The 14174-nt window shown below is 43.7% G+C and overlaps 1 long non-coding RNA gene across 5 annotated transcripts in view; it reads left to right on the top strand.

The window, feature by feature from the left end:
- LOC137332312 (uncharacterized) overlaps positions 1 to 13734 on the top strand; it is a 41856-nt gene extending 28122 nt beyond the window's left edge. The window contains exons 3-5 of one of the 5 annotated variants that reach the window (XR_010965626.1): positions 302 to 958; positions 7022 to 7166; positions 13171 to 13734. This is a non-coding gene — a long non-coding RNA (uncharacterized lncRNA). Of the gene's footprint in view, positions 1 to 301; positions 959 to 7021; positions 7180 to 8618; positions 8738 to 13170 lie in introns of all 5 variants that reach the window. The other 4 variants (XR_010965629.1, XR_010965628.1, XR_010965625.1 and 1 more) reach the window with 4 other exon arrangements.
- Positions 13735 to 14174: the final 440 nt, after the last annotated feature.

Below are 14174 nucleotides of genomic sequence, written 5' to 3'. Positions count from 1 at the left end.
TTATTTAGTTGCTGTGCCAGTGGTGAATTATGAGGGTAATTTTGTGCTATGGGAACTGGACTGAGACTTTTCAAACTATTTCTTTACTTGGAGCTTTTACAACTTATTACAGAAAGAAAACTTTCGAACTAGCTGAAAGGACTGCATTAGAAATAAGTAAGGCAACTGAAATGCGTTGTAAAGACTGCACTACACAGCCCAGTTCCCAATGCTGAAACTATGACTGTTTAAACCTGCTAGATTATTTGGCACAGAAATATTGGTGTAGTGAACTAACTAACAGAACTATCCTCTCACGCAGGCTTGAGTAGAATTGACAGGGATCCGGGAAACTCCAGTGTCCTTCAACGATTGGCTTGCTTGTTTTGAAGTCATGCACTATGGTGCGGAAATTAACACTAAAGACCAGGAGAACTGGACAAAAAGGCACAGGTTCACAGTTGTGAAGGATACATTTAGATCAGGCTTCACAGAGCGACTAATAGCAGGAACTGGCTACTTGGAAGGGTTCTTAAGGCCAGGACACTGGACCGATTGAAGAAATAGCTCTTGCCTTTGAGTCAGAAGGTTGTGCGTTCAAGCCCCACTCCAGAGACTTGAGCGCATAATCCAGTGTTGTACTGTGAGAGTGCTGCACTGTCGGAGGGGCCATCTTTAAGAAGAGATGTTAAACCGAGGCCCCGTCTGCCCTCTCAGGTGAACGTAAAGGATCCTATTTGACTATTTCGAAGAAGAGCAAGGGAGTACTCCCCTGTGTCCTGGCCAATATTTATCACTTAACCAACATCACCAGAAACAGATTATCTGATCATTATCTCCTTGCTGTTTGTGGGAGCTTGCTGTGTGCAAATTGGTTGTTGCGTTTCCTACATTACAACAGTGTCTACACTTCAAAAGTACTTCGTTGGCTGTAAAGCGCTTTGGGATGTCCTGAGGTTGTGAAAGGCGCTATATAAATGTAAGTTCTTCATTTTCTTCTTTCAATAATATGATGGGAGGACGGGGGTGGGGGGAGGTGTGGGAGGGGGGAGGTGGTGTTCTAGAAGGATGAGATGAAAGGGTTTCTTTATGGAATCTACCCGGAGATCCTGTGATTACAGTAATAAAGCGATTGGAACACCAGGGTGAACTTTAATATTAATTCTCAAGTATTTAACAAATATTTGAAAATACAATTCTACACAGAAAACAAAAGATAATTGAATGTTTTATTGCACAGGCCCAGTTGTCCCTTTTTCTTCCTATTCTCTCTTTATCATTAAGTGGCCAAATTATACATTGAGTAACAAATGAGAATAACGGATACAGGCATGAAGTCTACAGTAGGTGGATTGTGCTTCTTTTCTGTGCTTTTCATGACCTTACTCAGCTATTTTCACTCCCTTTTATTCCAATACCTTTTTGTTATCTCACTGAGATAATGTTCCTATGTCATCCACCAGTTTTCAGCTCTTCCAGATTTTCGCATCACTTGTCTGCTTAGTGTTTAATCCATTAGCCCCTGTTTGTGATAGAAGTCAGCATTCCTGACTCCTGACTTTTACCTACTGTTCTCTTTCCTCCCCACTCTTCACTTTGCTTGTCCCTATTAAAGGACTTGCTTTTCTCCCAATTCCCAGGACTGATAAAAAGTCTCATTTGATGTATGGGATCTTGTGTGCAAATTAACTGTTGCGATGGCCTACGAAACAACAGTGACTACACTTCAAAACTGACCATATCCCTGTAAAGTGCTTTGGGGCATGCTGAGGGTGTGAAAGCTGTCATTTAAGTCCTTCCTTCCTTCCACCCTTTCTCCTTCCCTCCTTTTCTCCTTGCCCTTTCCCTCCTCCCTCTTTCTCCTTCCCTCCCTTTCTCATTTCCTTCCTTTCTCCTTCACTCCCTTTATTCCTTCCCTTCCTTTCGCCCTTCCCTCTCTTTTTTCCTCCCCTTGCTTCCTCATTTGCCTCCTTTTTTCCTTCCACCCTGCCGTCCCCCTCTTCCTCCTTCCCTTCCTTCCTCCCCTCCACCGAGAGGTTGGCCGAGATTGGGAATGAATAGCTTGGACCTCCAGAAGGCATCCTTTTCCACTAATACTAGGATTGGTCCAACGTGGCCATGCCGGTACGCCACTGTGAACCACGTCTTCCAGTAATGGCTTTGGTGTTGGTGACCACTCACCAATAACTGCAATCCCGGCTCCTTCCTCAGTAAAGACCTGCCAGCCTGCGTTCAAGTTTCTGCATGAATTCCACCTGGAACACCCGTCAGGAGGGCTGCTTATTAAGGAAACTGAGTGGCTTATTGAATTCGGACGCCATCCTTTTTAGCACAGGTTGGCGGATCGATTGTCTTCTCACTCGACAGGCTGTAAGGGTCCTGAGTGGAATGGCTTTGGGCAGGTCTCAATCGGGTTCTGATCCCTCAGCTCAAAAACTGCCCGTAATTCAGCATCTAAAATGACAGTCTCATGAAGAGGGCAGGAGGAATGCTGGTGTGGAAAATAGAAATGTCATATTAGTGTAGAAATAGGTGCTCTCCTGGGGCTAATATTACAGCACGTTGTTGGTTGCAGTGTGGAGAAACAGAGAGATCCTCAGCCTTCATATAACCTGTGCTGTACCTGACCTGGAAGTACTGGGCAAAATTGGAAATATGTTCTAGTTCCTAACACTGATTAGCTCTGAATCAAAATTGACAAATAGCAAATTATATCCAATACGCTTGAGTCTCTGTTCTATATCCACAGTAGGCGATAATATTCTTTTGCTGTCGAGATTTCGAGCAGTACATGTAATACTGAGTCATCTGATAAAATGTTCCCGTTCCCAGCCAGGAACTGACACACCTTTTACATTCCATTCTATGGATCTATTGCTGGCAGGACACACCTGAAGAGATCTGACGCCAAGACTAATAATCGCCCAGCTTTCCCTAGCCTGACCTCTTATAATTTATCACAGCGGACATCACGATATTAGCCACAAAAAAATGTCTTGTGAAAGAACTGCACTGTGAGACGTCAGTGCATTAGAACAACCAAACGCACACTCATTTTGTTAATTGACTGTGTTTTTAAAAAAAATTGATTTAAGATATCTAGGCCAAGGCCCAGAGCACAAGACACTAGGGAGGTGAATTTCCTCAGAGCCTCTCCCACTCCGCCATCGTAACTTTGGTGGAAGCTCAGCGGAAATCCGAACCGCTGAGGAAACTGACCCCATAGGTCAAGGACCACATCACAGGACGCTCCTTCTACAAGGTTGAGGGAGGTGAGAACATAGGAAGCAACACAGGCCATCGAGCCCCTCGAGCCTGTTCCACCATTCAATTACATCACTGCTGATCTGTATCTCTACTCCATCTACCCGCCTTGGTTCTATAACTCTTAATACCTTTAACTAACAAAAATGTATCGATCTCAGTTTTGAAATTTTCAATTGACCCCCAGCCTCAAAAGCTTTTTGTGGGAGAGAGAGTTCCAGATTTCCACTACCCTTTCTGTAAAGAAGTGCTTCCTGACATCACCCCTGAACAGCCTAGCTCTAATTTTAAGATTATGCCCCCTTCTTATGGACTCCCCCAACTGGGGAAATACTTTCTCTCTATCTACCCGATCAAATCCTTCAAATTTTTGACGCCATGAGTTGGAGTAGGAGATGATGAGGTGAGTTTTGATTTAAAAACAGTGAGAGTGCAGGAAGGAGGAAGAACACGTGGGACGATGTATTTTGAGCATAAAAGCAACAAGAGGAGACGTACTGACCATAGTAGCATTGACAAAATGGTGAGAGATAAAAAGCATATAATATACAATAGAGAATTAGAAAAGGAACAGCAAAGGATTACACTAGGCCGTTAAATGGATACTCAGATTGGAATGGACAAGACCTAACTTTCTGTTGCCAGTTCGTATCTACCGCGCAAATACAGCAACTTCACGCCGTTTAATGCATATGAACGGTGAGTCAAGGCAGCGAGATGCCGTTTCCGCGAAGCTAACGGCGGAGTGGGCGCATCTCAGACAGTAAATTTTCGATTTCCGCGTTTAACCTCGCATCTGCCCCTCGCCTGAGCATGGAAAACAGAAAGTTAGTGTTATTGCTGGTCGAAATCAGTTACAAACCCAAGCGAGCCAGCATTTGGATGTCCTGTAGGGCCCCACTATAGAAAAAGATGAGCTTTCTGGGATGGGTGGGGGAGGGGTATTTAAATCCCCACCAACGGCAGATTTTGGGGGAAGTTTGCGGAGAGCATTGCCTGCCTGTCATTTGCCGACAATGGTACTTTTTAAATATTAGCTATTGCTGTTCTGCTTTTCCGACTCCCTTGTGTTGGACACGTCTCACATCTCCTCCCAATCAGTTACTTGTTGCCTTAGTTGTCTCTGTAACCTCCTCCAGCCCTACAACTCTCTAAGATCTCTGCGCTGCTCCAATTCTGGCCTCTTGTACATCCCCGATTTTAATCGCTCACCATTGGCGGCCGTGCCTTCAGGTGCCTCGGCCCTTAGCTCTAGAAATCCCTCCCTAAACCTCTCCACCTCTCTCTCTCTCCTCCTTTAAGATGCTCCTTAAAACCTACCTCTTTGACCTGGTCACCTGTCCTAATATCTCCTTATGTGGCTTGGTGTCAAATTTTGTTTGATAACGTTCCTGTGAAGTGCCTTGGGATGTTTTACTATATTAAAGGCGCAACATAAATGCAAGTTGTTGTTGTTACATCTCAGATGAGAGCTGTTCTGATGAAAGGATAACTTCTCGCCTGCTGCTGTCCATTTGATAGCCCTCAATTAGTAGTGACTGCAAGTTAAAGAACATTAGTGCAAATTGATACTCTTTTCACAAGATGGAAAATTATGAATCATGCAGAGGTCACTGCTATGACATCGTTTCCCGGTTTTCCATCCAATTTTATTGGTATCGCCACGGGTGCTGGCAACAGGAAACATGGCTGCAAGTTGTTAAAATATGTGTACAAAATGGCTGCTCTCATTTGCATAGACTCAACAAAGCATCAATAGTCAATAAGCTAATCTACAGGTTTTATGACAGACATTAGTCACAAGCTTTTCAGCTTCCGTGTCCATCGATCTTAGGAAACCAGCTGATTGTCTGAGATCTGTTGAGGAATCTCTTGATGAGAGAAATTTAGACAACAAAATATAAATTAAGTGCAAATGGGTTACAATATCAATGGCTTATTTTATTAACCAGATTAAATCTGGTTGACTGATTTTAATAACTGCCCGTGCATACAGCCTGTGTAATTTGCATAACAAATTTCCTTTATGGCTCTTAGTCTCCCATTAACAATCAATTCCATTTGATGAGTGGAGTACTTTAATTTTCAGAACATCAATGTATCAAGTGCCATATTGCAATAGTAAGGCAATTTTTTGATCTTGGGATGATGGTAAGGTAATATTTACAGAGTCTCTATTGACGCCACTGTGTCAGCCAATGAATTGGAAGCGGGGCGGGACTTACAGCAGGCGTGATTGAAAGGGAAATTAACCAATCATCTCCATTCTGGCCGGGAATAGTGGTGTCACTATAGGCAGTCCAGTATTTATTGATCATTCCTAGTAGCTCTGAGGGCATTAACAGTCAACCAAATAGCGTTGACTGGAGTCACATGTATGCAAAAACAAACAGAGTTGGCAGGTTCCCTCCAACAACAACAATAACTTGCATTTATATAGCGCCTTTAACGTAGTAAAACGTCCCAAGGTGCTTCACAGGAATGTTATCAAAGAAAATTTGACACCGAGCCACATAAGCAGAAATTAGGACAGGTGATCAAAAGCTCGGTCAAAGAGGTAGGTTTTAAGGTGGGTCTTAAAGGAGGAGGGAGAGATAGAGAAGTGGAGAGGTGGGAGGGAATTTCAGAGCTTAGGGCCAATGGTGGAGCGATTAAAATTGGGGATGCGCAAGAGGCAAGAATTGGAGGAGCGCAGAGATCTCGGAGGGTTGTAGGGCTGGAGGAGGTTACAGAGATAGGGAGGGGCGAGGTCATGGAGGGATTTGAAAACAAGGATGAGAATTTTAAAATCGAGGTGTTCCCGGACCAGGAACCAATGTAGGTCAGCGACCACAGGGGTGATGGGAGAACAGGACTTCCCTGAAGAATATTTATGAACTGGTTGAGTTTTGACAACAGCTTTTACAGTCATTTCCTCTCCTAGTTCTAGCCCACAAATTATCAGATTTACTGAATTCAATTTCGCAACTTACCATGATTGGGATTTGAACTCACGACCTACTAGCATAAGTCCAGTACCATAACCACTACACTATACAAATTGTGCTCAGCTTCTACCCATAGTGCAGGGAACAATTTTAATAGGATGGTTTATAACTTGCAGTATTGTGAGTTGTCCAAAATTACAATGCTAGACATATGCAATGGGCTAATTTTCTTTTTGGTTGAGATGTGGCAGTGCGCTAAAAGGAACAGTTTTTTCACGTTGAACAATGGGGCAGAAATTGCTTGGAAATGAACGGAGAGCACAACAGCGCTCACCGTTGTTAGTGGCAAAATGGAAGAGCAAGTTCCGGGGTTCGCACATGTGCAATGAAACGCGGAAATCCGGAACTTGCTCCTCCTGGCCGGCGATATGACAGCATCGGGTTAAAGGTATATCGCCGGCTGCAATCAGATAAATCATTGGACCGGTGTCAACTTGTTCATCTGCCCAGCAGGAAAGTAAGTATTATCACCACAAAACAGGTACGCTTAAAAATACCAGGTCTAAATTAAGTTTTAATAGCACAGTAAGTCTTAATTTTTAGTTGTTTGGCAATCATTAACTTTTAAAAATGTGAAGTCTTATTACTCCTTATTTTAATAGTTTTTGGTCACAAAAAAGCTTTTATAAAAATTAAGAACATTTTTTTTTACTTTTCCCTTCTGTCTCTTTTTATTTCATTCAATTATTTCTTACCCTGTCTTTTTTTGCCATCTATAACAATTTGTATAATTTTACAAATGATTTTAGTGTTGTACCTTTCACTTCCTGGATTTTACATTCAATTTGCAGAAACTGTTCGCAGCTTGTCAAAAATGCTGCAATCTGATTGGTCGAGGGGAGACCGTGGTCCTCTGGCCTATCCCATGGGTCCTAGCTTCGCTGGAGCTAACGCAGGGCTCTTCTCCGCTTCGTATTAGAGCAAGTAAAGACTGCGGTAAGTTAGTGGGGTGAGTATAAATCTATGGAGCGGCGAGCAGTGCTGGTTCGCCACTCCGTGCAATCTCTGGGCCAATGTGTCGAGGACAAGGCAGTCCCAGGTGAGGTAGAGCTCAGCCGTATGTAACATAAAGCAGCCTCCATCTACTGTGCTCCAAGAGACAGCCTTCATCCCAGCCTACAGACGAGCACCCTCCACTGACCCAGCGTGAATCAGCCTGCTCCTCAGACCAACCAACTTACTCCGTGAGGTCGGCAAATTGGTAGCGTCCAGTTGCATAGGATTCGTACAGCCAAAACAAAGAGAGCCCATGGAATCCAGGGTGCCTTGGCACTTTGGATACAAAACTGGCTTAGAGGCAGAAGGCAGAGGGTGATGGTCGAAGGTTGTTTTTGTGACTGGAAGCCTGTGGCCAGTGGGGTACCACAGGGATCGGTGCTGGGTCCCTTGCTGTTTGTGGTCTACATTAATGACTTGGATATGAATGTAAAAGGTATGATCAGTAAGTTCGCTGATGATACAAAAATTGGTAGGGTGGTAAATAGCGAGGAGGATAGCCTCAGTCTGCAGGACGATATAGATGGGTTGGTCAGATGGGCGGAACAGTGGCAAATGGAATTTAACCCGGAAAAGTGCGAGGTGATGCACTTTGGAGGGACTAACAAGGCAAGGGAATACACAATGAATGGGAGGACCCTAGGCAAGACAGAGGGTCAGAGGGATCTTGGTGTGCAAGTTCACAGATCCCTGAAGGCGGCGGAACAGGTAGATAAGGTGGTAAAGAAGGCATATGGGATACTTGCCTTTATTAGCCGAGGCATAGAATATAAGAGCAAGGAGGTTATGATGGAGCTGTATAAAACACTGGTTAGGCCACAGCTGGAGTACTGTGTGCAGTTCTGGTCGCCACACTACAGGAAGGATGTGATCGCTTTGGAGAGGGTGCAGAGGAGATTCACCAGGATGTTACCAGGGCTGGAGCGCTTCAGCTATGAAGAGAGACTGGGAAGATTGGGTTTGTTTTCCTTGGAGCAGAGGAGGCTGAGGGGGGACATGATTGAGGTGTACAAAATTATGAGGGGCACAGATAGGATGGATACTAAGGAGCTTTTTCCCTTCGTTGAGGGTTCTATAACAAGGGGACATAGATTCAAGGTAAAAGGCGGGAGGTTTAGAGGGGATTTGAGAAAGAACTTTTTCACCCAGAGGGTGGTTGGAGTCTGGAACTCACTGCCTGAAAGGGTTGTGGAGGCAGGAACCCTCACAACATTCAAGAAGCATTTGGATGAGCACTTAAAATGCCATAGCATACAAGGCTACGGACCAAATGCTGGAATATGGGATTAGAGTAGACAGGGCTTGATGGCCGGCGCGGACACGATGGGCCGAAGGGCCTCTATCCGTGCTGTATAACTCTATGACTCTATGACTCTAACTCTATGACTCTAGGTGACCATACCTCTTTCCTGGGTACTGCCAGCCATCTTGAAAAACAGAAGAGTGCCTGTGTTTTTTCTCATTAATGAAGGAATTACCAACAAAATTGCAGCAACACGCAGCTTTGAAAGGTACTACCGAGTGTGGATGTGAGCCGGAGGACTGCAGAGTGACCAATGTGGTACCCATTTTGTAAAAGGGAGGTAGAGCTAATCTGGGTAAATACAGGTCAGTTAGCTTAAGCATCTGTGGTGGGGGAAATTTTTGAGTCTTTAATTAAGGATGGAATTGCCACGTATCGAGATAAAGAGAAAATAGTTAGAACGTAGCCAGCACGGATTTCAAAAGGGACGATCGTGCTTGACTAACCTCATATAGTACTTTTTGGGGGTAACAGACATGGTAGATGGAGGAAGTGCAGTGGATGTACATGGACTTTAGGAAAGCCTTTGAAAGGGTACCACATGGGAGATTACTAGAAAAGTTTAAGGGGTATATAGAATTCGGGAGAGGATAGCAACCCAGATTAAAATTTGTTTGAATGGAGAAAACAGAAAATAAGAGTTAAGGGCAGTTTTTCAGAGTGGTTGGATGTGGGTAGCAGTGTCCCACAGAGTTCTGTTCTGAGGCCACTTCTGTTCACTGTACGATATAGGCCAAGAAGGAGTGATGTTGGAATATGCAGGTGATACCAATTGGAGGTATAATTCTTTAGAAGACCAAAGGAAGCTCAAAAAGGTTGGGGAGTCTATGGCAGGGAGACATAACATTAAAATCAGAGCCAGGCTATTCAGGAAAGAAGTTAGGAAACACTTCTTCACACAAAGGGTATGTGAAACTGTTCCCATTGGCGGAAGGGCTGAAAACCAGAGGACACACATTTAAGGTGATTGGCAGAAGAACCAAAGGCAACATGAGGAAATTCTGTTTTATGCAGTGAGTAGTTATGATCCGGAACGCGCTGCCTGAAAGGGTGGTGGAAACAGATTCACACGTGGCTTTCAAAAAGGAATTGGATAAATACTTGAAGGGAAAACATTTGCAGGGCTATGGGGAAAGAGCAGGGGAATGGGACTAATTGGATTGCTCTTACAAAGAGCCAGCATGGGCTCATTGGGCCAAATGGCCTCCTTCTTTGCTGTAACCATTCTGTGATTCTATGACGTGCAGAAGCCTCTCCCACAAAAAGCAGTAGATGCTAGCTCAATTAATAATTTTAAATCTGAGATTGATAGATTTTTGCTAGCCAAGGAGTGTTAAGGGATATGGAGCCAAGGCGAATACATGGAGTTGAGGAGCAGATCAGCCATGATCTCATTGAATGGGGGAACAGGCGCGAGGGGCTGAATGGCCTCCTCCTGTTCATATATTCATATGGAACGGGTTAAAAAGTAGCAGATGGAATTCAATGTCAGTAAGTGTGAAATGATGCATTTTGGTAAAAAGGAAAGCAGTAATTCGGCTCTGTATGGATGTAAGCTCGGTGCTGTGAAAGAACAGAGGAATTTGGGAGTACAGGTTCACAGGACATCAAAGACGGCATCTCAGGTTGAAAAGGCTGTTAAAAAAAGCTAACGGAATTCTAGGTTTTATCACAGCTGTCCATGTATTTTCAATGCCTACCAACAACTTTCATGAATTAAGTAAGTCTTAGGATTTCGAAGAAGCCTTGAATAAGCTAGTCTCACTCATGGAAGACAATGCACTAAGGACCAGGTGTGGCAGAGCAACTGAGAAACATTTCGCAAACATGTAATCCAAGGCAGAGCACATCATTATGACATATATTAATTCAACTATATACAGTTTGCCCAAATTGTCTGTTGACCGAGAATTTGAAGTTTTGCGAACTTACCCAATTTTAAATTAATCTTAAATACCATTTCAGTGTTGTCACTGGGATTTCAGTAAAATGGTCATGTGAGATTGACACACAATCTACACATACCAATACAATGACAGGTTTCATCCTTCCAAACACGGGTTACACCTGGAGAGTTGCTTAACACTAAGGCGAAGAACCTGTATTTACCTGTCTGTTTCTGGTGGGAGCAATCTGTGGCGATGAATTGAAACTGCTTTTATATCGGGCCAGAAATTGATAGCCAAGTTCCGCACCCATGAGGACGGCCTCAACCGGGATCTTGGGTTCATGTCACGCTACACGTAACCCCACCAGCAAGGGGGAAAAAAAAGTTATCTGTTTTTAATATTCTCTCGCTCTCTCTCTGCCTTTCGGGTCTCTTTCTCTCTGTCTGTGTAATTTGACACAATGTGTATTCAGCATACTGGGACCTACTGTTTTCCGTGGCTAACCTGTCTGAACACCAACGACACCTTTGATTGGTGTGATGGTGTCCCAGCCTAATATAAGATATGCGATTTGAGAACCTTATTCACTCACCTGACGAAGGAGATAATCTCCGAAAGCTTGTGATTTTAAAATAAAATTGTTGGACTATAACCTGGTGTTGTAAGATTCCTTACATTTGTCCACCCCAGTCCATCACCGGCATCTCCACATCATGTAGGAAACATGGCAGCGAATTTGCTCACAGCAAAGTCCCACAAACAGCAATATGATAATGACCAGATAATCTGTTTTAGTCACGTGGGTTGAGGGAAAAAACATTGGCCAGGACACCAGGGAGAACTCCCCTGCTTTTCTTCAGTGTCATGGGATCTTTTACGTCCACCTGAGAGGGCAGACAGGGCCTTTGTTTTACGTCTTATCCAAAAGACGACACCTCCGACAGTGCACCTCACCCTGAGTACTGCCCTGAAGTGTCAGCCTCGATTATGTGCTCAAGTCTCTAGAGTAGAACTTGAACCTACAACCTTCTGACTCAGAGGTGAGAGTGGGCTGAGAGTGCTACCAGTAAGCCGAGGCTGACACCTTGGCATGCCTCCATTGTGCAACGCCACAATGCCATCAGCTTTTATATGCTTTAGTGCATGATGTCACTAATTGATGATATCATGACATAATTGCAGTGACTATATGTGTCATCTTGACTACTGGATCAGAGTAAGTCCAACAGCACAATCTAAAAGTAACTTGGGAGGAGCGGACTCTTAGGCCACCCTTTCAAACCCAACCCATTATAGAAAAAACCCTTAAGGGTATCAGAGAACAGTAAAGCGCATATTTCCTGCAGCAAAGTGGTACCAATACTGTAAATTTGCCTCATTGTATGTTAATATGGAAAAACATCGCTTTGGATCTATACATTGCTGAGGCAGTGATTATAGGATAGCTTTTTTGTTGTGTCAACACAATATTCTAACATCGCCTCTGCAGTCATGTCTGATTAACGCAGTTTTAGATAAAACATACCCCTGCCTAATAATTACTGGATAACTAGTGCAGAGTGTTGACGCAGTTCATGCAAATGAGACCTGATTTGTAACTGTGCTGAGTATGCTTAGAAGTCCTTCTGAGAGCAGGGATGTAGCGAACTCTGGACAAGTTGCCCCTCTTTACTGGTTGCTTATAATCTAGTACTTTGGTTAATCACACTTCGAAGACAGCACAATTCATTGCTTGATGCACTAGAAATGAGAATCTTGGCTCCTTCGGGTAAATTAATGAATGCGAATCCATTCCAGACTGAATATATTATTTTCCATTGCTGTTCGTCTCTTGACTGAGTAACTATATTAAAGCGCATGATTACTGTCACAAGCAGTGCCAGTTTGATGTAGTTGATGGCACTCAACCCTAGAGGTCAGAAGGTTATCAGTTCAAGACCCACATCAGCATTTGAGCATATAAAGTAGACTGACACTCTGGTGCAGTATTGTTGGAAATGCCAGTAAGGTACCGTCTGGCTGCTGATGTAGGTACCACAATTAGTAGAAGAACAGGTAATTACACTTGTGTCCTGGCCATCTTTCCTCTCTCAATCAACATCAGCAAAAGAAATACAAATTAACTGGCCATTCATCTCACTCTCGGTTAGTGGTACCTGGACGTGTTCAATTGGCTGCCGTGTTTGCCTTTAAAACAACAGTGATCATGCTTCGAAAGCCCTTGGTTCGGAAGCGCTTTGAGATGTTCCAAGGATGTAATAAGTTACTATAAAGGCAAGTCCTTTCATTCATCACACTGTGGTTAGTGGTGCTGTCATGTCTGTCAATATAACAACAGTCGCTGCACCACTACACAAAGTACAGACGGTGTGAAGTGCTTTGGGATGTTTTGATGATTACGGCAAGCAACTCCACAAATATTTCCCTGGGCCTTTGGACAGTATCTCCTGCACCCGCCTGCATTACGCTTCACAATGGAATGGTCCAGCTCCATTCATTATCAAGTAATTAACTTGTTCACAGGCTACAAGGCATTAGCATCCTGAGTATTTGCTTTACGCTTTATTCAACCAGTGCACGAACATAAAACGGCTTGAGTCTGTTGGATGTGATCCCATTAAGTTTGTGTAGAGAACGTCCATTCTTTGCATACAAATCACCTTTTTACTGCCGCTCTTTGGCAGTTAAATACAAATTTAAGAAGACAGCAGCTGAATTTGTTTGTCCTAATGTAAGCTGTTTTTTTTTCCAGAGACAATAAGAATCTGATCATTGGAACAACCTTTTTCAAAGGACAAATCCTCCCCTATTATAATCTTGGATAAGCTGAAAGGTCGCTTCCCATTATAGCCGGCATTGGTTTGGATGCAACTGAGCACAACTGCTGGTTCAAACAATCGTCCGTAGCTCAGTCCCTTTTACAAACGAAGAGATGGGTTTCCATTCAACTTCTTCAACACTGTGATTTAGAAGTTAAGATTGCATCATTTCCTACAGTGGACAGGAAGTTCCCCTGCATTCGTTGCCTTAGAATCATAGAATCATACAACCTTACAGCACAGAAGGAGGCCATTCGGCCCATCATGCTTGTGTCGGCTCTTTGAAAGAGCTGTCCAATTAGTCCCATCCCTCTCCCCCACCCCCAGCTGTTATCCCATAGCCGTGCAATTTTCTCCCCTACGTGTATTTACCCAATTCCCTTTTGAAAGTTATTTTTGAATCTGCTTCCACTAGTGTTCATGTCAATACAATGTTCTTTGCAATTATGAATGAAATTCATAAGTTCTTTGCAATAAAATTGAAAGGCCTAAACAAATTGCTGTGTCACTTGCTATTGTATGAACCTGCTCTGTTGAGTTGTATTAATGAAATAGCGCTCGAGCTCCCCCAGTGGTTCAGTGAGTAACTGCAGTGCCCGGTTAGTACTGAGTCACACAAGGCAACAAGGTTCCATGTTCCATGCCGAGTGAGCTGATCTCAGTAGGGGTGCTGCGATTGGCCTCAGCACACTTAGGATAAGGGAGAAGAAACAACAAGCCAGGGTTCCTACTTCTGATCACTATCTAGTGGTCTGTGCTGCAAAGCATGAGTGTCAAGAACAAAAACAACAACTTGCATTTATACACCGCCTTTAACGTAGTAAAACGTCCCAAGGAGATTCACAATCAGACAAAAACTGACACCGAACCAAAGAAGGGGACATTAGGACAGGTGCCCAAAAGCTTGGTCAAAGAGTTAGGTGTTAAGGAGCGTCTC

This window comes from Heptranchias perlo, chromosome 14 (assembly GCF_035084215.1).
Source record: "Heptranchias perlo isolate sHepPer1 chromosome 14, sHepPer1.hap1, whole genome shotgun sequence".
Lineage (NCBI taxonomy): Eukaryota > Metazoa > Chordata > Chondrichthyes > Hexanchiformes > Hexanchidae > Heptranchias > Heptranchias perlo.
The sequence above is the reverse complement of the archived record's forward strand: the minus strand, read 5'-3'. Positions and strand labels throughout refer to the sequence as shown.